This window comes from Ambystoma mexicanum, chromosome 6q (assembly GCF_040938575.1).
Source record: "Ambystoma mexicanum isolate Mex_15411 chromosome 6q, UKY_AmexF1_1, whole genome shotgun sequence".
Classification (NCBI taxonomy): domain Eukaryota; kingdom Metazoa; phylum Chordata; class Amphibia; order Caudata; family Ambystomatidae; genus Ambystoma; species Ambystoma mexicanum.
The window spans coordinates 93,580,430-93,607,513 of NC_090937.1; the positions used below are offsets into that span (position 1 = coordinate 93,580,430).

A 27,084-nucleotide genomic window follows, 5' to 3' on the forward strand; every position below is an offset into this window, starting at 1 on the left:
ATGAATGATTAGATCATTTTAGGAAGCACATTAACTGAAGTGACAGCAAGCCTGTTTCAAAATTAATTTTGTAACTGGAAGCCGTGTGTTTGCTCTTAGAAAGCGGATCCGGCTCATATTTGGAAAAATTGCCACTTTTCGATATCATGCAACTGCACGTGGACATTCCCCATTGGTTCTGCAGGCTACCCCAACATTGTTTTGGGGGCGTTATTGCTCCAAATGCAACCGCTCTTTATAAGAGACATTTAACCTAATTGGGTGAGTGAATTCGAAAAATCCAGCCCTTCCTGTGTTCCCAGAAAGATTCCTGGAAGGAAACCACCCAGTGACCAACCCGACCCGTCACAGAGAGCATGTGTCTGTGGCTATTGTCCTCTCTCTTTCACACACACACGCACGCACGCCTAGGGTCACACCCTTGAAAAGCGTCGCGAGGAATACACCGAGCTCGCGTGCTTATGCAACACAGTCACGGAGCGACTATCCCTACACCTAAGGCTGCACGCAGGCGATTGAACGTGTAACATGTTGTGTGTAGAACAAGTAAAAAAAAACTCATACATTGACACCAACCCGCACCTTGACTGTCGGACCCCTGCGCTTTCAGTCGGGGGGATTCGTGTAGGGGCTTCGGGGCGTCCCGAAATGCGTGTTACGTCATAGGGATGCCGTTTGCACGGGCTGCTCCTGAGGAGGCTCTGGGACAGGGGCCCGGTGTGGGGTACACTCGGGGATGGCCTGGCCCTCAGGTTCTTTTCAGGCAGGCCACGGCCCCACGGGGCTCTTTTGTGTAGGTATTTCCCAGTGTTCTTATAGGAAAAGAGCTGGACTTGCTTAAAATGTGTAACATGGGGCCACGTTGAACATTACTTCCAGGGCCTCTTTTGGTTCTCTGACTGACCACACCCACATGCTCCCCCCCCTCCCTCCACTCCCCTTCTGAGCTCTAATAGAGCGTGAGAGAGGACGAGGAGTCACCAAGATACCTGCTCCCCTCACTTGGCAAAGTCTCACATCGCTCCTATCAGGCGGAGGTGCAGGTTGCAGCACAGGGCGACCAGGACTGCCATTGGGGGGGAGGGGGACTGACTCAGAGCGGCAGCCTGTCCCCGGTGAGAGGCGCCCCCCATCCCGCCGAGGTCGAGAGACTTGCACTCGCTGGGTAAGTGCCACTGCGTCATCGTACCCCAATGCACGCACGCAGGCTGGGGGTGCCGCCGCGCCGCAGGTGCTTTGCAATGCGGGTCGTATGCATAGTTCTGTCAGAGTTCTAATAAGAGTCTGTATATTACAATGCTGGTCCCGCGTGATCTTAATGGAGGGGCATTGGGGATGGTTGTCATGGGGTGAAATGCTCCAGAGTGGGTGTACAATTCTGATGAGTGATTTCCAAAGTGACCCACGAGCGCACACGGGAATGTTACTTTTATGTAACTGATTCCCGCCGAAAAGGGCGTTTTTGGTCAACAAAAAAATGTGTTGCAGAGCGATTTTAAAGCAGATTAAATAATAAATATTGCAGCAACTCATCAAAGGTGCCCACTTGAGCCCAAAAAACGGCCAGTCCTTCGGGTATTGCCATTATGTGATCTTCACTGCTCAGGTGGTTAGAGGTCCACTTGCACCTGGCTATTTTAAAATCAGTCCCCATCGTTGCTCTAAAGAACAACACCAGATTCGCAAGACATTGGACCCCAAATGTTTATGAAACATGTCTATCAATCATTATGTCCATGAAATATGCGCGAATGTGACTCTTCCTTATGCTGGCCCTGGAAGGGCGTTGAAACATTTGGACATAGCGTTTCACGAATAACCCACCTTTGGGTGCCCGCCATTTGACAGTCATCCTTGATCTGCCCCGCCAGGTTATTACTCCGTCTCCAGTGCTATTCAAGGCAAAGTTCAAGTTGGACCAGAGTTTTAGTCCCACAGGACCTTGGTGTACGGCTCAACCCGTCACCGGGGTCCCGTGGGAACTGTCGCAACATGTACAACACGCCCCAAAGCACTGAGGCTGCACGTGTCCTTGTTCAAATCAGGAGCACGGGTTCAATGACAATGGGGGGACTTGGGGGGACTGGGGGGGACTGCGACGCTGCGTTGAGGTACACTTGCGTGAACATTGTTTCTACACTAAAAGGTAACTGCACTACACGTTCTCTTTTAAAGAGGAGGTAATTTGCACACACACCGTGGGTAATAATAAGCAGCGCTCAGATACCCGACGGTTCGTGGCGCTATATAAATGCTAAAGTATTATTATATCCCAAGTGCTCTTGTGTGAAAAACAACTCCAAAAAATTACAGCTCAAGTTTCCCCTCCTAGTAATGTAATATGACATCTCCTACAATGCAATCACCCGTCTACCTTTCACAGCGGGGCGCACATTTTTTTTTTTAAAAAAGTGGTAATAATTTATAACGCGCTTAATGCCCAGAGGTTCTCTCCTCCCCCCCCCCATTGTCCAGTAAATGCCGGTCAAGTGGCACAGCAGTAGAGCGCTCGCTTTGACATCGGTGCAGATCCAAGTAACGCAGGTTCGAATCCCGGCAGGGCCAAACTCAGCCTTTCATCCTTCCGAGGTCGATAAATGAGCACCACACACCGTGGGTAATAATAAGCAGCGCTCAGATACCTGAGGGTTCGTAGCGCTATATAAATGTCAAATTATTATTATTGTTATTAAATGCTTTAAAAAAAATAACTTTCCTTTTAAGAATTTTTTTTTAATCATATATACCAATGTGCATAAGGGACACACAACCGTAACTAGGTGACACTATCAGATTAGTGGGAAAAGTAAAACGACGCAAGTGTCATCTGGAACATTGCATACGCACCAGGGTGCATTAAAACACAGTAATGCACACTTTATCAGATCACTCGCACACCAACACACGAAGCCTCAGTTGTCGAAATGTTAAAAAAAACGTAGTGGAACTATGTACCCCTTGTATAACCCCCTCACCCCACAATGCCAATACCGTAACTTCCTTTTCGCCACTGAACCCCACACATACTGTGTTTACAGCAATATTAAGACAGACGACAACAAACAAAGAATGCAGCATTTAAATCCATTCGTGGGTCATTGTCCCCCGCAGCGTTTAGGAAGCCTCCCAGCCAGTCTATACAAAGGAACAACAGGAACCTAGCAGCGGCAAGATAGCTCAGCGCAGTGTGGCGCTCGTGTGTGCCACGGGGCTCCTTTGTGTAGGTATTTCCCAATGTTCTTATAGGAAAAGAGCTGGGCTTGCTTAAAATGTGTAAGATGGGGCCACGTTAAATAATACTTCCAGGGCCTCTTTTGGTTCTCCTACTGACCGCACCCACATGCCCCCCCCCCCTTCTGAGCTCTAATAGAGCGTGAGAGGGGACGAGGAGTCACCAACATACCTGCTCCCCTCACTTGGCAAAGTCTCACATCGCTTCTATCAGGCGGAGGTGCAGGTTGCAGCACAGGGCGACCAGGTCTGCCGTTGTCTGGGGGACTGACTCAGAGCGGTAGCCTGTCCCCGGTGAGAGGCGCCCAACATCCCGCCGAGGTTGAAACTTGCACTTTTAAATATCCATTCCTGGGTCATTGTCCCCCACAGCATGCAGCGTTTAGGAAGCCTCCCAGTCACTCTATACAAAGGAACAACAGGAAGGCAGCAGTGGCAAGATAGCTCAGCGCAGTGTGGCGCTCGTGTGTGCCACGGGGCTCCTTTGTGTAGGTATTTCCCAATGTTCTTATAGGAAAAGAGCTGGGCTTGCTTAAAATGTGTAAGATGGGGCAACGTTGAATAATACTTCCAGGGCCTCTTTTGGTTCTCTGACTGACCGCACCCACATGCCCCCCCCCTTCTGAGCTCTAATAGAGCCTGCCAGCCAGTCTATACAAAGGAACAACAGGAAGGCAGCAGTGGCAAGATAGCTCAGCGCAGTGTGGCGCTCGTGTGTGCCACGGGGCTCCTTTGTGTAGGTATTTCCCAATGTTCTTATAGGAAAAGAGCTGGGCTTGCTTAAAATGTGTAAGATGGGGCAACGTTGAATAATACTTCCAGGGCCTCTTTTGGTTCTCTGACTGACCGCACCCACATGCCCCCCCCCTTCTGAGCTCTAATAGAGCCTGCCAGCCAGTCTATACAAAGGAACAACAGGAAGGCAGCAGTGGCAAGATAGCTCAGCGCAGTGTGGCGCTCGTGTGTTGTCTGCCGCGGGACCCAGGTTCAAATCCCCATTAGGGAGCACTTTGCTAAACACATAAAGGTGTCCATCACTGCCGCCCTGGAACCGTGCACCGGGTAAAAAAAAACCGCTCGCTGGTTTCCCCAAAAAAGGGACCGTTAGTTCCCGCCCACTTTGACCTTTCCGTACCCAATCCACCCTTTCATATAATATATATATATATATATATACATGGCCATTTATATTGGAAATATCAAAAATGGAGGGGGGACCTGCTTGCAGTAGTATGCGATTTATATTGAACCGTTGTGGTGTAGACGCAATAATAATTGGGCAACGTAGTGGCCTAGTGTGCGCGAAACACAATGAACACTTCGTTGAAATTAGTCCTCGAAACATCCGTGAATTTATTCAGTGCCACACACAATGTACACCTCTCTGGTGTTGCCAACATACAACTGCAATGAATTGTTTAGGTGAGAACGTTTTTTTTTTTTCTTACATAGTGCCTGCTACCACAGTTTTCTGTTTGGTAGCTCTGTAAATATCTGCCTATCATTATCCAAGATAATGGGTTTTTATATTAACGTGTGCGTCAGCTCAGCCAGTGGCGTATCCACCAGGGATGCGAACCCCCCACCCCCTCGGGCACGACAGAGCCAAAAACCAGGACCTCCTAAAGCTGGCGGGATATTACCCAACTGCTGCCTTGCCAGGAACTGTTCCGCCTTCGCATTCTCTGCCGTGCTGGTGGAACAGTTTTCAAACTGTTTTTTTATTTATGGCAGCGCCCTGCTAATGTGCATCACCCATTCCGTTAGGAGCCTTTGTTGAAGGGAGGTGCTCACTTTATTTATTTATTGTTTGCTTGTTGGGCGCTTGTACAATATCAAATGTTTCAAAGCGCCCACAGGGCAGTGGGGGAGGGTGGGAAGTAGATTAAAACACAAGACCAGAGGGTGAAGAGGGAGGGGAGCGAACTTACGATGCCTTGTGTGTATTCCGGACGTGCAAGTGCAGTAGGAAGAAGGGGGTAAGTGCTGGAGAGTCTGAGCTCGTGGGTGAGCCATGGACGAAGTGCTAGGAGTGTTGAGTGCTACACGGCCTGGGCCGTGCAAGTCTCCAGAGTGAAGGGGGTGCAGATGCAAGTGCTGTGGAGGAGCTCAGAAGAATTGGTGTGCGAGGTCAAGGCCCAGTGGATGCATAAGGGCCAAGGACACTGATTCAGCAACTGTGGTATTAGCAGAGGAGAGAAAGAGGAGGAAAAGAGGAAAGCCTTAAGAAGTTTCTTGAATTTGAGAAGATGCTCCTCAAGGCGCAGAGTGGGGGAAGCTGTTCCAAAGAAGGATGCCCTCAGAGGAAAGTGAGAGACTCTCTGTTGAGCAAAACGCTTTACACACGAGTTGGTGCCAGAGGAGATAGAGGTGAAGATGGTCTGGTCCTCGGGCCCAGGCAGCCTTATGGATGATGCAGAGGGATTTGAATGTAATACCTGAAGCCAGTGAAGACTTTTTAGTGCAGGAGAGATGCAGTCCCTGGGTTTAAAGCCAAGGATAAGTCTTGCAGCCCTGTTCTGGATAAGCTGGAGGGGTCGCAGAGTGGAAGAAAGAAGATTCAGGAGGAGGCTATTGCAATAGTCAAGCCTAGAGAGAACCAGGGCTTAGGTAACATTGAGTCTCTGAGGGAAAGTAAGAAAGGGTAGAATTTCTGTGAGAAGGAAGAGCTGATAGTTGGACTACATGGCAATGTCCTGAGTGTGAGGGAGGAAGGAAAGAGAGGAGTCAAAGATGACTATGAGGTTTCTGGAATCATTGAGGTCAAAGGGGGAGAGTCCAAAAAGTAAGGCCAGAGTGAGGGGAAGAAGGAGGGAGCAGGGGTCCCAATGGGAAGGATCTCAGTTTTACAGGTTTTGAGGCAGAGATGATTGGCGGGTGCACCAGGAGTGGATAGCAGATAGGCAGTCAGGGATGATGAGGGTGCAAGAGGGTCAGCAGGGAGTCTGAAAAAGAGCTGTGTGTCATCTGCCTAACACTGGAAGTTGACTGAGAAGAGATGAGGCGTGCACGCAGAGCAAGGTAGAAGCTAAGGTGCTGGGGTAGAGTATAGATCCCTGGGGGATACCACAGGTGGAGATGGAAGTAGGGGGAAGTAGGGGGAGGGGGAGAGTATAGATCCCTGGGGGATACCACAGGTGGAGATGGAAGTAGGAGAGGAGAAGGGGCCCAGGATGACTTGGGAAGAGTGGTTTGTGAGGAAAGAGGACATTCAATCCAGTGCCCGTTACTGTATTGTGGAGCCTTTGTATGAGGATGGAATGGTTAACTGTGTCAAATGCAGAAGAGTGATCAAGAAGCATAAGGACAGCTGGCGAGTTGGAGTCCAGAGATGCGAGCAGTTCTTAACAGGTGTTCAGAAGAGCAGTTTCCATGCTTCTCGATGCTCGGAATCCAGATTGATGGTCGTGGAGGCCTCCAACAAGTTCAATGTCAGAGTTAAGTTGGGGCAAGGCCAGCTTCTCAAGTAGCTTTCTCAGGAAGGGGGTGATGAAGATAGGGCAATAGCTGGCAGGGCTGGTAGAGCAGAGGAAGGATTCTTCAGGAGTGGTAGCACAAGGGAGTGCTTAAGCGGGGAGGAGAAAGATCCAGTGATACAAAAATGATTGCAGAAATCAGCGAGAGCCGGGGCAAGAGAGTCAATGTTATCCTTGATGGTCCTGGATGAACAAGGGGAGACCTGTTTAGAAGAGACCTTCATGGGACGGACATCTGTTACTTTTTCAGGTGTGACAGGAGAGGAGGAGGAGAAGGAGGATGGAGGGAGGAGGACGTGGAGGGGGGTGTGGGAAGGGTTGTGAGGGAGTGTAGAAAGAGTGGACAGAATATCCTGAGTTTTGGTGGCAAAGTGTGAGGCCAGTCTGCTGCTGAGGGCCTGGGAAGGAGAAGGGGAGGAGGAGACTGCAGGGGTTGGCTAGTTCCCTGCAAGTTCAGCCGAGTTATTGGATGCGCGGTGACCCGTGCCTGAACGCGGATTCTTTTCTTTGCATGAGTGCTGAGTCTGTATTGCCTTTGGAGCAGGCAGCAGGCTGTTTGTCAGATGATGAGCATGAGGTTAGCCACTTCTGTTCTGCTGCCCTGCACTTGTGTTTCATGGCTGCAAGTTCAGTATCGTACCAACTGTTACGCTTTGAGGCAAGTTTCAGACGGATCCTCATGAATGGAGCAAGAATGTCAAGAGTGTTGGAGATTGAGAGCTAGAGGTTGCTGAGGGCAGAGTCCGAGGTAGAGTTAGAGGTGGGGGGGTGAAGGTGGAGGAGAAGGCAGCCGCAGTCGCTCATTTAATCGGCGGGTGTTAGTGAACAAGGTAGGTGCGACTATTGAGGGGGGCAGGCAGGGAGCCAATGGGACCCAGGTGGGAGGAGAGGAGAGAGTGATCTGACTAGGAGAGAGGGGAGACTAATGGGGGGGAGAGGTCAGAGTGTATGAGGGCATCCAGGGTGTGTCCAGCTGAGTGGATTGGCCCAGATGGGAGGATGGAGAGAGTGGATGCAGAGCCAGGGGAGTCCAGTTGAATCTTGAAATCACCAAGGAGTAGGAGGTTAGAGGTAGAAGAAAGTAAAGAAGAGCAGAAGTCGGCCCAATCATAGAGGAATAGGCAGATGGTGCCTGGAGGCCAGTAGATGGTGAAGGTGGGAGAGGTGACCAGCTTGCAAATCCATCTTCCGAAGAGGACTAGGATTGGGTACGTGAGATGGAAGCACAAACCCACTCAGGGAAGATGAGGGATACCATAAGATTAAGGGATACCCTGAAGTTTTCACCGATACCATAAGCAGGACAAAAATCACCGTAGCAAAGCTGCGTCTAAGCAGAACAAAAAGCACCTCAGCAAAGCTATGGCAATCACAAATGCAAGTGTCTAACTGCTTCTGTAGTTAGCAGGGCCTTTCTAATGCATGAGGGTTTAGTCAATTGGCAAAGTTATGGGGCATTTCCAAATGAAAGCGGACCTTCCGCCCCTTCAGCCACCTGCCAAATCTGTCGGCTTACAAGATAATTAAAGTGAGTAATGCGATAGAGCAGAGGCGTAGCCAGGATTGTGTAACAAGTGGTGCCTGAAGCTAATATAGTTGGGCAAACCGCAGTGACCTTAACATCTGTAAATGCCCACACAGTGCTTCTTAGGGGGCATTTACAGATTTTGGGTGGGCCTTGCCCACTCGGGCCCTACCCTGTCTACGCCTCTGCGATAGAGCCCCTTTTAAAGATTACATTGGAAAACGTGCTATAAACTGTATATTTAATGTGTGAAATAACTAACATTTCTGGCTTTTGGACTGATAAAGAACATTGCTTTGTAAAATGTGCATAGGTTATTTATTTATTTTTTTCCCCATATGTTGTGCATGTCTAGGCCAAAGGTTCAGTGTCTGCGAGTGGCATGATGCAGGACTGAGGTCAGCGTGGGCATATTTTACGAGAGACTGCAAGATTTTATTTGGGCACAAGCATATGTTTTGGAGACGGGCCGCCCCCAAAATGCTGCCATGCTGGATGCTCCCCTGAGCTCAGCCAGGGTTGGGACTAGCGTTGGAAGGCTTGAGTATGGACATGTGTTCTATACCGCTCCAAACCCCAGTTGTACATGGCACTCAGCCGACGAGCATGGAAACTGGGCAGCAGAGTAGTCATTGAGGAAGGCTCAGAGGCAGGTTGAAAAAAAAGAACATCTCCTTGGCCCTGTGTACACAAGCAGGGATGGCCTTAGGAATGAGCCGCCCAGGCGACCGGCCATTAGCCACCCACCGCGCCCGCTCGGGGGAGTCTTTTAAGGTGCACCCACAGCTGTCGTGGTGGGAGAATGCGTGGCAGGCGCCCTATTGAAATCAAATGCGCCCCGCTCTCAGGAGCAGGGCGCATTTAATAACAGTAGGGAGCTGAGGCAAAGCATCAGCGCCTATTGAAAAGTATGGTACTCGTACCCCCCCCCCCGGCCCCCACTTGACCCACATTTCTGTGTTTCCTCCCAGAGCACTACAGCCGCTACGACCGGCCCCTGTGCACAAGCATCTGCAACGAACCACTGTCTCGAGTTGCTGGCACACCATGCACCACTTATGTAATGCATACAGTTTCAGACATGTGCCTTGAATGGGGAAATGCAGGCGCCTGGCCCAGCAACACCTGACCAGGCAACTATTCCCAGCCATACACTTAAACTTGCCTCGCTTATGTCTGGATGGTGTTTTTCTCTGGCTAGGGCAACCCACAAATACATTGGGTTGATTTCGGAACACTAACATAATAGACATAGAAAAGGAGCATCAAAGGGTGAGCACTAAAACATCTATGTGCACAGAGCGCAATGGTTAAGAATGCAGATTACTTTAACAGTGTTTTATCATCTCAGCTAGCTTTTGGGAGTTTTGTAACAGCTTTGTAGCTGTTTTAGGGTACTAGTCATTTTAGGACAACTTTAAATATAGTTGCTAAATTTACAGGGGTGTGTGTAGTCTTTTTCTGATGAGTATTTGGGTGTACTAACGGTGAGAATTGTATTGAAAGAGGCTGGTGAATATTTAGAATGTGTACTTGTTGGATAATGAAATACTGTGTTTTTATTTATTGTATAATGTTGTTTCTCAAACTATGAGGCAAACGTTTTTATGACCAAATGCATTAATAAAAAGACGCATTCTGATAGCTACAGTTGGAACAGTATTGGGGCACAACGTGTACTTCATCTTTGACATCTTCTTCTGTACCCCCTTCCTATTTTCCTTTTCCTCAGCTTCTGCCACGTGAGCAATCCGACTTCTAGTTCGTCGCACCCTTTCTCCCCGCTCTCTTTCATTTCTTTCTCTCTTTGGATCTTCTGGCAGCAGTAAGGGATGCTAAAGGTTACACAATCTCTAGAATTAATCAATCTTCATTCGAACATCCGTTCATAAAACGTAACGACTGTCAACAACAAGAAGAATAAAATCATAGCAACATTGAAAACCAAACTTCAAGTAGACTGTACCTTTCTCTGTTGTTCCTCTGTAACTATGGAAGACGAATACTGTCTGAGCTGTAATCATGCAAAGCTGTACCTAAGATAGTTATCTATGGAAACTTGCATCTGTAACAGCGTCAAGATGCCTGAGGGCCGTTGTGCGCTTTATAAATGGAAATAAATAAATAAATAATACCAATATACATATATATATTTTAAAAAGCATTGCAGCATTGGGCTAGATCCTCCTGAAAGAGTGCTCCGTCAATAAATCCCTGTTATCAAACAGTTAGTGCCTAAATAAGCATCTATTACCCGAGAGCTGCCTTCATCCCAGGTGCCTTTTATTGCTGCCTTAAAACAAAAAGGTGTGTTTCAGGACCCAGGGAGCAAGGGTCTAGGCAGACGGCACCTTGTGACTTTATGTAAACGAGACCCTTGTTCCAAAGAGCTCAGTACATAAGGTCAAGATCTTTCAAATGTCATTAAGATGCGCGGAACAGAGGTGCTGCTACCTCCCGATGGAAGAATCTCCATATCACGAAATCCACCTTCCGTCCATAACAGAGCTCAAGATATTTCGTGCCTCCGGAAAGCTTTCAGCCTTAATCCATGACCTCCTCCAATGCCTAAGGGTTTTATCCATCTCAAACTGTCTACACGGAATGCGAGATCACCCTTGAACTTGACTCTGCTTTCTATCTGGTCTACTTGTCTCATTGTTGCTCTTAACCGGTTGCCAATTGGGGGTTGGATAGAAGTCTTACTTTGGCCTTTCACCTATTGGTGCCCACCCCTCCCTCCCAGCCCTTATCTATATGTTGGTATTTTCAGTTGGCATGCACTTAACCAACCTGGATGTCTCCAAAGAATGTGAAAATGCTGCATGCCTTTCTCCCATTCCCCCCACCCCCCTTTTCTTTGGACCTGCTGCACAGCGACTGCTCTCGCGGTTGGCACCTTATGCAACACCAACGACTAAGAATACATAAGCACCTATATGCCATGTAATGTGAATTTGAGAGGTGGCTAATTTATCTGCTGAATATCTAGAACGCCACTCATCTTTGAGTCACTTCTTTTCAAAATCACCATCCAGTCCTTTGGTAATTGTTTAATAGTATTTATAATGGATACACTACAATAAAACCCTATATAGATCCCTGTGCAAGGCACCAGTTGACAGTGTTGCCACAGTAGCGGTGCAGTCCACAACATACGCCCTCCTCCATCACCCACTGCACTAACCCAGAAATTTGAGAAAAGTTGTACACGAATGTGGCTAGGCATCCCTCTCACAGAAGTGTACATAGACTACAGAGTATTTCTTTGTTTCGGTGCTCTGAGGCTAAGAGCCCCCCTAAATTACAGCAGAGAGGAGGTGAGCATATGTAGGTGAAAACTAAAACATGTTGTACCGGTGGAGTAAAACAACCAACACAAGTTGCAATTGGGGGAGAAGTATAGAAACCAAAGAACGTTTTCCTGACTGGTGCTTTAGGAAGGCTACTAAGCAGAACATGCTACAAAGACAAAGGAAGCCAAAGCTCTCTGATGAGGGGGCGACAGCATGAAGGAGCAGACAAACGGGAGAGATGGACGAGGCTTCCAGCAACCCAGGCAGCTCAGATACTGAAAGCATATTCATAGGGAGCAAGCTAAGGAAGGGAGCGAGCTCTGAGAAAGCAATGGAGAGCTGAGGAGGAAGAGGTGATGAGGCCGAGGAGATGGGATAACGAGAAGATACGGGGCAAGGAAGTGGGTGAAGGGTCTGGCAAGACGCCACAGCAGCCTCATGGTATACTTGCACGTTGCACGGAGGAGAGGGGTCCAGTAACCAGGGCAGAGCAGGTTGTTTGCACCACCTATAGTGAGAGTGAGTTGTTTTAAGCGGAACAGTTTAAGCTGCAGCACCACATCAAAAGGGACGATATTGAGAGACTTGAACAATAATTGCATACTGGTGAATTAACTCTTTATACCATGCTTGCGCTAAGCATGTGAATGGTATGAGGCAAGAAGATTGTGGGTTTCCAGGAAATGCTGCAATGGTGCAAACCATTTTCTAAAGGACTTGAGCCACGTGTGGCCAGTGATGGTCTGGTATGGGCTGAAGATTGAGGTATCTAGAGTGAATGATGATGGACAAGTTCAAGGGAATGCCCCGGAAGGAGATGATGCGTCGTATACGCTTGGTCAAAGGGTGGGCAGAATGTGGACACTTCCTTACGGAGGCCAAATGGGGATGGCATCACAGGAAATGTCTGAGGGCACCAACCAGCTCTTCTATGTGCTTCGTAAGGTTATGGGAGAATGGAAAGCTATGGGCCAGCCCTTCCCTTTCAGTTCTAGAGGTTTGTAGAAAGGCAAATGAGCTTGGAGTCAATGTCGTTCATGATGTTTCCAACCATGGTGACAAAACAAGGTTATGGTTCTTAGATCTGTCCAGGTTTTGGAAACAGTCTATTCAGTGCAGGAAGGCTTTGAAATGTTCTGGATGATGGAATATTTATTTTGGTTTAAGTGATTAAATTAATTGGGCTTTTATATCGCACGTTATACCAAAGTGCGATACCAGGTATTGAACCCATGCTGCTCAGTGCTGTCTTGCTTCCAAGACTAACATGTTGCCCCTGAGCTAGTACTATCATCAAAGAGCTTTGAGACAATGGAGCTGTGCACTAGTTCGTTGGGTCTGTTTAGAGCCTGCCTCATCCATACACTGACTAGGATTGGTTCCTGGTGTCCTACTGTCCTCCAAACAATAGCAGTGGTTTGTGCCTGGAGAATTGGTTAGAGATGTCGGGTTGTTGAGTTGTGATAATGTGCACTTGCCTGGCTAATGTAAAAGCAAGAGACGGCAAGAAAAGTGGGCAAGTCTGGAATTCTTCTGATAAAGTATGTAAAGTTCCCATGCGCACTCGGATAATATATCTTCATGCAACACGTAGAGGTCCTATTGGCCAAGCAGGACATAAATAACCATCAACCAATATTTATTTATTTTTGGCATTTATATAGCGCACCTAACCCTGAGGCATCTGGGCGCTTTAACTTAAAGGAGCAGTAGTATCAGGTTACATGAAATGGAATGCCAAACCTCATGTTGCAAGGCGGCTGCATCAAGACATGCGTGACAATTAGGCAAGTTACAGGAATGGCAAGTGCATACATTGGAACGCCTGACCTCAAGGTGTGAGGCGGCTACATCAAGTGCACGGAAGCCTCAGGTATCTAAGCGCTAGTTACACAAGTACTTTCATGGAGAATATGCAGAGAATACAGACTGGTAAAGCCTCCTCCAGTTAGACGGAGCTCCATCAGGCATACATAGGAGAGGCATGGCTAGGGGTGTACAGTATGTACGTGAGGTGTAGCAGCAGCAAAAGTGACAACGGCTTTAAGTTAACATGTTATTGTAGTTTCCCACTTCATGGAGGGAGAGGGTTTGTGGGGTGGGGGCTAATTGAGTTATAGATGATAACAGAACTACTAGCAGATACTACGCATGAAAGGACAGATAGCCATGGCGTGAGTGATTGCATGCGCCTAAACTCAGGTTTCTAACAAATGGAGCAGTGTGAAATAATGGCTAAGAGAAAATGGCACATTTCAAGCGGGGCCGTCAATAAATGAAGTCGGTTAAGTGGGGACATTGCAGAGTCTCGTCGTATGTTTATCGGCGGCATGTAGATAACAGTAGAATAAAAGTCCAGAGACGTGGAATGGCCTACCTAGGCGCGAAGGTCCGCGTGTTGGCTGGAGCGCCGAGTTTCACTACAGCGGTTTGATTAGATCAGCAGGGTGACCAATAATGGCGGGGAAGGATGGGTCGAGCGGGAGGTTAGGGGAGTAGTCTTGGGTAAAGCGTGGCTGGAAGGATGGGTCGAGCAGAAGGTTAGGGGAGTAGTCTTGGGTAAAGCGTGGCTGGAAGGATGGGTCGAGCAGAAGGTTAGGGGAGTAGTCTTGGGTAAAGCGTGGCTGGAAGGATGGGTCGAGTGGAAGGTTAGGGGAGTAGTCTTGGGTAAAGCGTGGCTGGAAGGATGGGTCGAGCGGAAGGTTCGGGGAGTAGTCTTGAGTAAAGCGTGGCTGGAAGGATGGGTCGAGCGGAAGGTTCGGGGAGTAGTCTTGGGTAAAGCGTGGCTGGAAGGATGGGTCGAGCGGAAGGTTAGGGGAGTAGTCTTGGGTAAAGCGTGGCTGGAAGGATGGGTCGAGCAGAAGGTTAGGGGAGTAGTCTTGGGTAAAGCGTGGCTGGAAGGATGGGTCGAGCGGAAGGTTAGGGGAGTAGTCTTGAGTAAAGCGTGGCTGGAAGGATGGGTCGAGCGGAAGGTTAGGGGAGTAGTCTTGGGTAAAGCGCGGCTGGAAGGATGGGTCGAGCAGATGGTTCGGGGAGTAGTCTTGGGTAAAGCGCGGCTGGAAGGATGGGGCGAGCGGAAGGTTCGGGGAGTAGTCTTGGGTAAAGCGCGGCTGGAAGGATGGGTCGAGCGGAAGGTTAGGGGAGTAGTCTTGGGTAAAGCGCGGCTGGAAGGATGGGTCGAGCGGAAGATTAGGGGAGTAGTCTTGGGTAAAGCGCGGCTGGAAGGATGGGTCGAGCGGAAGGTTAGGGGAGTAGTCTTGGGTAAAGCGCGGCTGGAAGGATGGGTCGAGCGGAAGGTTAGGGGAGTAGTCTTGGGTAAAGCGCGGCTGGAAGGATGGGTCGAGCAGAAGGTTCGGGGAGTAGTCTTGGGTAATGCGTGGCTGGAAGGATGGGTCGAGCAGAAGGTTAGGGGAGTAGTCTTGGGTAAAGCGCGGCTGGAAGGATGGGTCGAGCAGAAGGTTAGGGGAGTAGTCTTGGGTAATGCGTGGCTGGACACACCATTCTAAACACAGCACGGAGATGAGTGCCAGAGTCGGTTAGAGGCACAGAGGCCCCGCATAAACATTTGCACTCTTACCTTCAGGTATAGTAATATAATGAGCAATGGCTGGTGCAGCTCTGCGCCACAAGCCTTGCACCAGGTGAGGCAGGCAGACACCGCCCATGCGGATCCCCTCCAGGTTCCAGGCCAGGACGGGGATCAAAGTGACCCTTCGTGTGAGCTATGCCACCATCACTCAGGTCTAACTAGCTACTTCCTCTAAAACTAGTATGTCTAGTTATTACTTAAAACAGAACCTCAAAAAAGATTACTTTGTGTGGTGGATCCTCCAGGTGTCAGTTCTAAGCCTCACTAACAGAAATAAGGAATCACACCCTCGGCCTCCAATCGTGACAAGTCAATCTGTTTCTAGAGTGATCCTTCAGGGACGGCGTGAACATAAATCCCAAGCTCATTGGTATCGGTTGCCCCCGGCCCCACCCCAGGCATCGTCACCTCATTACGTCAGCTCTTGTGCTCTCCTGCAGTGAATCTGACTTGGATGTAACTGGTTTGTTTTGGGTCCCTTTGCTATGTAGAGTCTCCCCCGTACTCCTCAGGAATAGGGGTGACCTCAAGGCCCCTAAATGATGTGGGAAGGGATAGTGGGTTTGCGACGGTGAATGTTTCCAAATTGATGTCAGAGAGTCCAGCTTTTCTTCCAATTGCTGCCGTACCTGGAGCTGTGGAATATTTTACGCACTGTCCATAACAGCAGATGCCAGAGCCTATTAACCTGTTTCAGAATGAGGCTTTAACGATACTGGGAAATTGGCTGTTTTTTTCATTGTGTTATGGCTTAGCAAAGAAAACCTTACACCTATAGTTACTTCATTAAAAAAATGCATTCCCAAAACACAATTTTAATTTAAAATTAACGAATTTATCATAATAAAAATAATATACAAGAGCCCGTATTAAGACCTAACGAATCCATATGTTCAGACCATCATGGCTAAAATCCCTTCAATGCATCCGATTGACGCTAATGCCAGTGCAGTATTTTGTTCTGTATATTCTAAGAAAAGTTATGCTTTTTAATACCACTAAGGAAAGCAAGGGCCTTCTTCCAATGCAGACCGCCAATGATGGTCTTGGTAATGCTTAATGATGAGAATACATGCTTTGCTGTGAGATGCTTTCTATCGAAGTGCCCTTACAGAAGAATTAAAAAAAACTCTAGGAGTTGTAGAAGCAGCATATCGGTTAGATAATGGAGAGCAACTCCAAATTCACCTACTAGTGTTATATTAAGAAAGGAACTACAAAGATATGTTAAGAGAATAACGGGAAGTAGCCAATGTGTAAGAGGAATGAATGGAGAAATCAAGGCCATTGCAAAGTTTAGGGTCCAAGAGGGCGAATGAACGGAAACGAGATCCAGTCAGTAGAAATTGAGAGGATGAACAACGTTTTTGTAATGGTAAATAAACTGACACCAAAGAAAGAAGGATAAGGGAGGGGAAGACCATTGATGCACTTAAAATGATGCAGGGGGAACGAAGCTGGAGGAGGGCAGGGGAGGGAAGCCAATTAGGTGAGGCAAACGATGGGGCAATACGAGCATGGTGAAGAAGCCAACAGCAAGCCAGCAGCAACATTAACAATAGATGCAAGAGTAGCATGGGCAGGCACTCCAATCACAAGAGAGGCGTGGAATGATCATTCTAAAGATGACTGTTTTGGCAGCAGTGAAGGTAGGTTGAATTATGCGAATGCTGTAGAGTAGAGCTGATAATGCTGGACTATAGCAAGAATAGAAATATGGGAGAAAGATAAGAATCAAAAGTAATGCATTGGTTAGATCGGGATACATAGATATGGAGAAGGAACATTTTAGATGAATTAAGATAAAGAGAATGAGAAAGCATCTGGAGTTTAATAGCTGATAGTAAGAAATAAGTGAATGGAGTGAACCGTACAAGGAAGAAAGAGGAAAAGATTTGAGACTCGCCAGCACAAAAATGACAGTAAAATCCAAAAAACGAAGAGTAGAAGAAAGAGGAATGGCGCATAGAGAAAAGGACTATTGGAATGCTAAAACAAAGGAGATGAAGACGACTTGCCAGCCCCAGATGCAGAGTATGTGCCCTCGGAAAGAGGATATGAGAACCAGGACAGGTTAAGACTATACAGTAAGAGAGTAAAGCGAAGAAGGACTAGAGGGAGACTGTGCATTTCCTGATGCTGCTCCCACAATGTGTACTAGCCTTCCGACTGAAAATTGCTTTGATGTCGTGCCCACAAAGTAAGATATCATTCCCATTGTGCATTGCTTTCATACAGTTTCACCCACAATGCATGCTTGTATTGCCACTTTAAATCAAATTATTTTTAAAAGTGTGGCCCCTATCCCCTGTCACGAACACATACATGCATCAAGCAACATGTGTACTTGCTCACACACACTCAGTCACGCATCCAGTCAAACATACACACACACAAACACAGAAACGCACAACACACTCATCCTGACATTCCAAACAAGAACGCAGATATCCTTTTCTCCAGACTGAGACCGAGTGGGTCAGCAGGGGTCATCGCAACAACCCCAGGCACGAACACGTAATGAGTCGGGCCTGGGAAAGGATTACAGCCTGGTTGTCCTGCACCTTGAGTCCTGGGCTGCTATGAGTGCTGCTTGTATGGAGCTGCTATGTTCAGCTCAGTCCTGATCCGTGTATTTTCTTGGGTGTGTTAAAAATCAACTTGGCCAAGCACCAGTAATGTTTATTACTCCTAGTCCTACTGTTCCTCACCACAGTACTTGGTACCATCCTTAATGACAGGAACTCAGTTTCAACTTTGTTGGTCCCGACTCCTTCCTAAGAAGGTATAAAAATAAACAGTATACCACAATCCCTCATTTGCAATTAAGCAAGATGATCATCAGCCTTTTCATTCTTACTCAGTCGAGGTAAGGCCAGTTGTAAGTACTGCGACGAGGAAGAGTAGGACTCGGACTAATGAAGATTACTGGTAAGTGTTCAGCACATTACCACCACATTTCCCTTCCTCATCCCAGTACTTACTTATGGGGAATGGCAAAGCCAGTAATGGATGGGCCTATGATAAAACTGCACAGATGTTAGGCAGAAACCTGTGCAGTTCCCTTAGGGACCACTGCAAAAGATTTAAGACTACAGGTGTTAGCAGTAAACCCACTTGGTAGCAGTCTGTACCATCCAGATTTACCTGGTAGCTGTGGCTGAGCAGTCAGACTTCCCTCAAGAAGAGTTAGGCAGTATGCAAAGTATACTCAATAGGCACTCAGATACAATAATACAAACAAACACTGACCAGAGCTTTGGTATCAAAGTATATAATTATTTATTTATAAACACACAGTTGAAACACTCCAGCACTCTTATTGTAAAATATTCTAAACACAGTTACTATTATGATATATACACCCCTTTTTCCCGTATTAGAAAATCACAGTAAGGCACCACTTATTTTCATACAGAGGTGAGCGCTTAACTAGATTGCACTCTACTAAGGTTGTGAAAAAGGGAGGGAAAAAGACAGAATATGCAGGGTTACACCACTCTACGATTCAGGAACACTATTAGCAAGGCAGAGAGCAAAAAGTCACTGTTGACCCAAAGTCCAAAGGCTGGGCCCACTCTTAGAGAGAGCAGAGCACAAATGCGCCCAAGATCACTCAGTTACACTAGGCTTAGAAAGTCTTGCAGAGGGTTCAGAAAAGAGTTTAGAGAGGCTTAGAAAAGTTTAGCCAAGGTGTCCCAGGCTAACCCAGGTTCGAAAGCCGGGGTCTAAATCTACCCCGTACAGTCGGTTGCAAGGGAAGCCAGGCGGGACACAGTACCTTAAGTGGGAAGAATCCTCCAGCGGTGGCAGTTGTTCCTGGTAGTGGTTGCAAGTTGCGTCGTCGTCCAGGGGAAGAGAAGATCTCGACGTGGAGGAAAGATGCACTACCAGGGCAGAAACCAGCCGCGGAGTTTTCCGGTAAAAGGTGGTACCTTTATCTCGCGGTCGTGGTAAAACGTGGTAGCCCGGTTGCCGGGGTGCTTAGCACGGGCAAGGCACCCACGAGATACGTCGGGAAAGCGAAAAGACGGTGAAACTGGTTATCCCCACCAGTCAAAGGAAGAAGACTCTCCGGCGGGAGATCTCCTCTGTCGTTGGGAAAAGTGGTGAGACGGTCCAGCAGGGTTCCACCGGTCGTGGTGTCGTGGCAGGTCGGCTCAGCTTCTCCCTCGTCGGTTTCTTAGGTCCTGTGGCGACTTCTGAAGTTCCAGTCCCCAAAGCCCTGCTTTTATGCAGCAAACCCCCATTCACTCAGCCTAGCTGTCACTCAAACATGCTAAGTGGTGAGCCGGCCGGCTCACCACTTGGGCCAATCAGGATGGAGTGCGACTTGAGTTGCCTAGACAACTTAGTCCAGGGTGCTTAAATTCCCCTCCACCCCTCCTAAGTACCCCAGTACCATAGACAAGGACGCGACTTGGGTTGGAGTCACAGAAGAGAACACAAACGCCATTTTAGAATCAAGTTTTGGCAAAAAATACCAACCGGAGAATTAATATTAATTAAATAAACCGGCGGTATGTTCGAGGCTATCTTAAATAATTAAATAAAGATAGTAGCCTAAAACAATGGGAAATCCCATAGGAAAATATTTGCGGTTGAATATAAAAAGTAGTATCCACTGCCACCAGCCAAAACTCGATCAGGGGGGACGGAGTCGTGCCCCCTCGACTAACAGACCCTGGGCAATCGAAATTGCCCCAGCAAGTACGTCCACAATATGATGGTTTGTACTGGTTCTGTTCAGAATTTAAGACTAGTAAAGTCAATGGTGACTTTACATGCCCTGGGAGACAGTAGTCAGTCCCAGGGTATGGAGTCTATACTGGGGGGTCACTATGACACCCCTGTGTTACTGCACGGAGGGTGCTGTGTAACAAACATCAGAAAAACACATGAAACCCTATGGAGTAAAAGACCCCATAGCCTATTAAACACATCTAGATTCAAAGAAACACACTCAAATCATGTCCAAGAGTGAGGGTAAAAGAGTCTCACTCTTGGCAGGAGAAAAAAATAAACCCCAAAAATCCAGCAAAGCTGCTGGGGGACTCACTAGGTTAGGAAATTCAGCCTAAACAGAGAATTCTCCCTAACAACAGACCAAAACGCATGTTGACTGCGCACCCCATAATCATCTTAACGAGGTACAGAGTCTGTGATTTAGCAACCACCAAATTTACTGCCCTGTAAATATCTCCACTGAGCCCCATTGTGCTAATCCTACACAGCTGACACTGCCCCGTAAAACCCTCTTGCCTTAACTTGAGACTCTGGGCCTTACGCAATCAAACCCCAGTTTCTCCTAGCTAGTGAGCTGAAGTAATCACACTTATGCATGCAGGATATAACTTTCAAGAGCATCATGTATATTATTAAATCCACATCCAAACGCAGGCATGGCTGGATTCTGGTTTAGTGACCGGGACAACTATGGGATCTGTAGCCAAACCATTTCAAGGTAGCAAGGTGAGTGGTCAAGGATAAGTCTCAGGAATGGTGAGCCTGTAAGGGGTCCTCAATGAGTACATACAGTGAATTCAGGGAACAGACTTAGACAAACAGTTACAAATATTTATTTATTGCCATGTAACACTATGAAAAATGACTACCAGCATGTACTTGTAGCACACAATACTAAATAAATCATACATATATGCAATCACTAGAATAGGGCAAAATACATAACAAACCACTGAAAAGGAAGGTGAGTATTAGTATTAATATGAAGCACTACAGGTCCAGAGAGTTAGAATAGTAACTTTAGAAGTCCATCCCTAAAATGTATGGGGCTTTGTGCCCAACGGTTCACCAAAGTTTCTCATTTGTGAGACGGGAAAAAGTTAGTGAAGGGCTTCTGGGTTCCAGTGAAGAGTTACAAAGGGTAGTGGACAAGTTATCCTAGCTAATAAGTGTCCCCCACTTTCGGAATGATTGTGCGAACAAGCAATGGCAAAGCCAGACGGTTAAAAATGTTTCTAAAAGTTAACATTTTAAAAGGGAGTAGGGGGTTCAGGCAGGGACTGTTACAACTCACCCCCTCCCCCCATACTCTGACTCTTCATAGGACTTGGCAGGTCTTCAGAAGAGGGTCCAAGGTCACTTTTTACCACTGTCAGCTACGGCCCTTGATGTATAGGGTTTGCAGGTTCGAGCACTTCCCTGGCCAGCGACAAATGCTGCTGCATGGTCTTCAAGATGGCGAATGCAGAAGAACTTGATGCAGGTCCCCTCTAAGCACAGGACTGGATGCAGGAAAGCAGTTTTGGATGAGGGCCACCGATGCTCAGCGACGCAGAGGGACACACTTATCGCGGTCGGACTTCGCCTCATATCTTGGGTCCCCTTGATGCTGGAACCAAGACATTTGGCAGAATTTTGGTCCTGTAGCACAAGCTCTCAAAGTTGCAGGCCACAACATGGAACAGCAACTCTTGCACCACAGTAGCCCATTCTCTGAGCTGGGCAGCCACTGGGTGATTCAGGGGCACTTCCGAAGTCCACAGGACTCTGAGCTGACGTTGGGAATGCATGTTCGCTCCACTCCAAAGGACTTCTGAAGATCACCTACAAGACAGGTCTCTTCCAGGGCAGCAGCAGAAGTTGGTTTCCAGGCCCTCTTCCAACGGCCCATGGTCTCCTTACTCATTTTGCAGCTGAACAGGATACTTGGCTCCTTCAGATCTCTTCCAGGATCTCTCAAGAACAGGTGCAGGGGTCCTCTTCTTATTGAAAAGACAGGTAAGAGCTGAAACTACCACTAGCCACTCAAAGATGTGGCCCACGTACACACACCCCAGCAGTGATCCAATCAGGACCATGGGTGGCACAGTTTATGCATACCATTCAGACACATTGAAAGCAATTGATGGATTGGGACCACGCAGTCCCATCCCACTTCCTGGCAGCTAACACACATGGCTCTGCAGTGGCACGCAAAACGCCTCTGCTTTCCCGGACACTGGAAGTCCATCTATGTCTTTTCCTGTCCTCACAGGTCAGGAAGAAGGGTTAGTAACAAGATGGCCAAGGTACAAACAAAAAAATCCTGTGTCACGTTCATGCTTGAACACTGGCCACAGGCAGCCAAATGCGTTAAATGTGGTAAGGCTAAATCAAAATCCACCAAAAAAATAGCAAAAGGTAACTGCTGCCACCAGCTTGTCCCTTAAGCACACCTAAAGTAACCACAAATCCTCGGCAGGGGTGCACAACTGATTTTGGCAGAGGGCCTTACATGCTGCTTATAGTGGGCCGAAAAGTAAATGTGGGAGAGGCGGGAGGCTGGGAGGGGCGGGGCGCCTTTTCAACCCCCAATTTATATTAGACACATGGAAAAAGAATACCTTTTTGGAGGTGTACCGTCTTTATTTGTATTTAACTTACATTTTGTAGTATACATTTTCCATTCCACTTTTTCATTTCTTTCTTTGCAAAGGACATATTGGGACTAGAATAAATATGCAAATTATACAGAATGAAACAGTGAACCAGACATACTTGATCAGTGAGAAACATTGCAGCGTTTCTCATCTGTCCGTTTCTGGATTTCGGGCTCCAGTGATGTTGTTCCTTCTTTCAAGATAGCATGGAGATGTTGGTCAGGGATTCTTGTCCTTAGGCTGGATTTAGGTAGTTTCATTTGAGAAACTTGCTCACAAATGTAAGTACTGGCAAACTTAGATACCATCTTTATTGCTTCCCATGACAGATTGGGGAATTGAGCAGTGTTCAGAGACTGATAAAAGGCTAATAAAGGCATCTATCTGTGCTTATTTTTGAGGGCACTACAGCACTGAAGTTCAATCTTTTCCTTTTGAAGTTCAGGTGGCACACTCATCAGCAGAGAAAGGGTGTGCAAAAAGTTTAAAAGGGGCTCGCTGTGATTTGAATTGTGTGAAACGATTCTCAAAAACATTTTGCCGTTCCTTCACATGCCGATACCATCCTACTTAATTGTCATGGGGGCGAACCTCTGCACATGCGGGGTAGTGTACCAGCATGCCTTTCTCCAGTTGGGCTGTCGGAAGCCTTAACTTTATTTCAAAGGCACAAACTGCCCCAAACATATCTGATATTAGATTTTGGCTTCCTTGCAACTTTAAATTTAAATCATTCAAATGGCCTGTCAGGTAAGTCAGAAAAGCAAGTCCACTACCCAGTCAATATCTTGCATGACAGAAGTGTCCATTCCCTTTTCATCAAGCAATGCTTTTATTTCCTGCTGTAAAGCAAAGAATTTCTTCAGAACATTGCCTCGAGTAAGCCATCAAACATCAGTGTGAAATAGGACAGCACCATAATCCGCCTTTATCTCTTCTAGAAATGCCTGAAACAATCTGTGATCTAAAGAGCATGTACAGATAAAATTGACAGTTTTCACAATGACGTCCATGACTTTTGTGGATTTCAAATGTTTTGCACATAATGCCTCCTGATCTATGATGCAGTGATCATTTTGTTTAATGGACAGCCTTCTCGTCCAAGTGTCTTTTCAAGCAGCCAATAAAACCATTTTGCTCCCCAACCATGGCTGTCGCCCCATCAGTCGTCGCACCTGCCAAGAGTATCCCATGGCACATTTAAATCCTCAATTACTTTTTTCAAAGGCATTAAAAATGTCAGCACCATGCAAAGATACCAGGGAAGCCAGTTCCTGAAATACTTTGCGTTCGTTATTGACCCCCCCCACCCTCCCAAATGAAAATTAAGAGTTTGGCTTTGTCACTTGCATCTGTGCTCTCATCAAGGGCAGCTGAAACGAACTTGACATCCTTGCATTTTCAGTTGGCTCTAACAATTGTCAGCCATGTCTACAATGCGCTGCTGAAAGGGGACATTTGTAAAAGCATCTTTATTTTTTTTCTTTACACTCTGCCTCGCAAATCTGCATCAGGTAGTCTTTTATGAAATCCCCATCTGTGAAAGGCTGTGCTGACCTTGCAATAAGCTGTGCAACCTTATAACTCGCAAAGGTGGCACATTCAGATTTATTTCTTTTTTTCTTGGCAAAAACACCCTGTTGCTTAGTCAGCTGTGTTTTTAGCTCCCCGGCTCTCTTAATTCTCGCCTCCCCCCGCAAATCCTTATATTTTGAATGTTGTTTTATTGCACAATGGGGGCAGATATTTTATTCCTTTGGGACTGCTATGCATTTGAGACAAATGAGACACAAGTACACATTAGGTTTGCACTCGATTGGGGGGAAAAAAACTTCAGTCCATTCATCCTTAAATTGACGGTGCTCCTGGTCAATCTTTCTTTTTTTTTACTGCACTGGACGTTGGCAGGCACATCTTTGGAGCACAAACAGTTATACAATGTACCCTGGGGCCTGTGTACTGAGATGGAGTACCAATGGTAAAGGGCAGGCACAATGGTACTTTGGGGACGATACAAACTCCACTGTTAAGCTCCCACTATGACGGTCCAAGTCTAGAGTATATACAAATTATATATTTTTATAGAAGCCTAGAAGTGACAAAAGAAAAAGATCAGATAAAGAACATAGCCTTACCAGCATACCTTTTCATGCACTTATTGATGGATACTTCCTTCAGGAATAGCAGGATGCATAGTATATCAAACTATGTTTGAAATTAAGGTGGTGAATGCAGGGATTGGCTGACCCTACTATAGTAGCCATTTGAAATTTTGGCAGAGCTGTGCCGTACACATCCCACCTTCAAAACAAACATTCAGCCAGAGCACAAAATGTAGAAACTGGCACAAATGCACTGTCGGAAACCTCAACTTTCTAGAAAAGACATTTTTGCAAAACTAAACTGCCATAAGGTGTATCTTCGAAAGACAGTGCTCAATATAGGAGGGCAGTGGCGGGGTCAGTATTTTGGACTGCTATACTTTGCTGTTTGAGTTGGCCATACTCTTGGGAGTATAGCCTTCGTTGGGTCAAGTTTCAACAAAAGGCGAAGGAGGTACATATCTTAACTTTGCCCATTTTAGCTTTATGTTGTTCAAAGAGCCACGCAGAGAATCCAGCTACTGTAGTGTCATAAAAAAACAGTTTTTACCTAGTCGGGGTTCTGAAGTATACGTTTGTTCCCAATTTCTAGGCTGTCTGCATGAAGGTTGATCGGGGCACTTGCTTGTTCCTTCCGCTCTCTGCTGCCTTGTCTATCTGAAATTGGGAGACGAGATCGCAACATTACAAAACATCACCCAACACCACATGACGGCTACCAACCGAAAACGCACCTACGCAACTTTGAGAAGCTCATCCAGACTGCCCCCACAAAGCCTTTTTAACAGTCGCCAACACTTCAGAATGAGTGATATGTTCTCACAAAGCACCTTTTCAAAGCTTGAAGGCAGGAGGAAACACCCCACTGGGGGACCAGGTGGACTTTCTCTACCAAATGAGCTCCTTGGAAAGAGGGTAAACCCAGCAGGAAGTCCAGCCCCACGGTACGGCCGGACTCCTCCTCCTCCCAGGGCACAAAAACAGTGCTCCCTCTCCTTTCTGCCATTGTTGCCCTGTTTACAAACTCGTTTACAGGCACTTGATAGACCTTATTTACTCAGGAACCTGCGTTAGTTTATCATTACATTAGCAGGTAATGAAGCAGAAAAGCTGCCTGGTCCTCCCATGACAAAACCAGTTTTTGGGTGTTGAGCTGCAATTACCCATATGGGATCTGGGAAAGGCTGCAAGAGATCAAACTAGGCCTGGAAGGGATTACTTCACCCAGGTCATAGGCAGGCAGAGAAATGTACAGATATGTAGGAAGATGAGCAATAGTGCTACATTTGCAGTTTCTTGTGTCTCAAATGAGATGTGCTATTCACAAATAGCATTTGAATGTGTGCATTCAAAAGTCCTCCCCTCTCCCCCATTACACCTTTGCACAAACCAGGGGGCGTTTCTGGACATTTTAAAGCAGACCCTGAACTGACAAATGGGATGTGCTTTAAAATGTTCAGAATACAAGCTTTCCCCTGGGTGTCTTTCAGGAGGCAGAGAGGTGTGCATTGCACAAGCATACACCATGCATACATACACCCATACAGGCCCGAATGCCCCTCCACCCCCCCAACTCAGCATACAAACTAATAAGCATACACCATGCACCCATACAGACCTGAACCTCCCACCCCCCCAACTTGGCATACAAACCAGCAAGAATACATCATGCACCCACACAGACCCAAACCCCCGCCCTTTTCCCCCCAACTCGGCATGCAAACTAACAAGCCTACACCATGCACCCATATAGTCCCGAACCCCCCCACCAACTCAGCATACAAACTAACAAGCCTACACCATGCACCCACACAGACCCGAACCCCCCCACCAACTCAGCATGCAAACTAACAAGCCTACGCCATGCACCCATACAGACCCGAACCCCCCCACCAACTCAGCATATAAACTAACAATCATACACCATGCACCCATACAGACCCAAACCCTCCCACCCCCCAACTCGGCATACAAACTAACAAGCATACACCATGCACCCATACAGACCCCGAACGCCCATCCCGGCATCTCCACATACACTGCACTTCCACACAAAAACAAACATACAGACAGACCCGACACATCTGCGTCGCCCGCCCCGCATCTCAACAGACACACAAAAACAAACAGGCAGGTGAAAAACCCGACCCCCCTCCACCCCCCTCCCCAATGTACTTACTGGACGAGCTGGAATGCTGGCGAGGTTTCTGGTACTACGGCTGGCGTGGCGAGGCTGAAATACCTTCCGGGATCAAGCCTTATTGACAACGCCAGCCGTAGTGCTGGCCCTCCATTGGTGCAGCACACACGCACTGCGTGACTTCTACGTGGTGTATGTGCACTGAGCCAATGAGGGCTAGTGTTTTGTCCGGCCCGGAAGACTAACAAAGACTTTTCCAGGCCAGACAAAACAGCATGGCGGGCTGCAACTGTTCCGCAGGCAGTAACTTTTGCACCTGTGGTCTAGGGTAAAACAAAAA

At 47.3% G+C, this 27,084-nt stretch overlaps 1 protein-coding gene across 2 annotated transcripts in view; it reads left to right on the forward strand.

The window, feature by feature from the left end:
• LOC138515803 (broad substrate specificity ATP-binding cassette transporter ABCG2-like) overlaps positions 1–27,084 on the forward strand; it is a 570,220-nt gene that overhangs the window by 56,731 nt on the left and 486,405 nt on the right. Inside the window, exon 1 of one of the 2 annotated variants that reach the window (XM_069630539.1) lies at positions 972–1,165. The exons of the other annotated variant lie outside the window; for it this stretch is intronic. The gene's annotated coding sequence lies outside the window, so the exon portion shown is untranslated. Of the gene's footprint in view, positions 1–971; positions 1,166–27,084 lie in introns of those variants that run through there. 2 annotated transcript variants of the gene reach the window in all.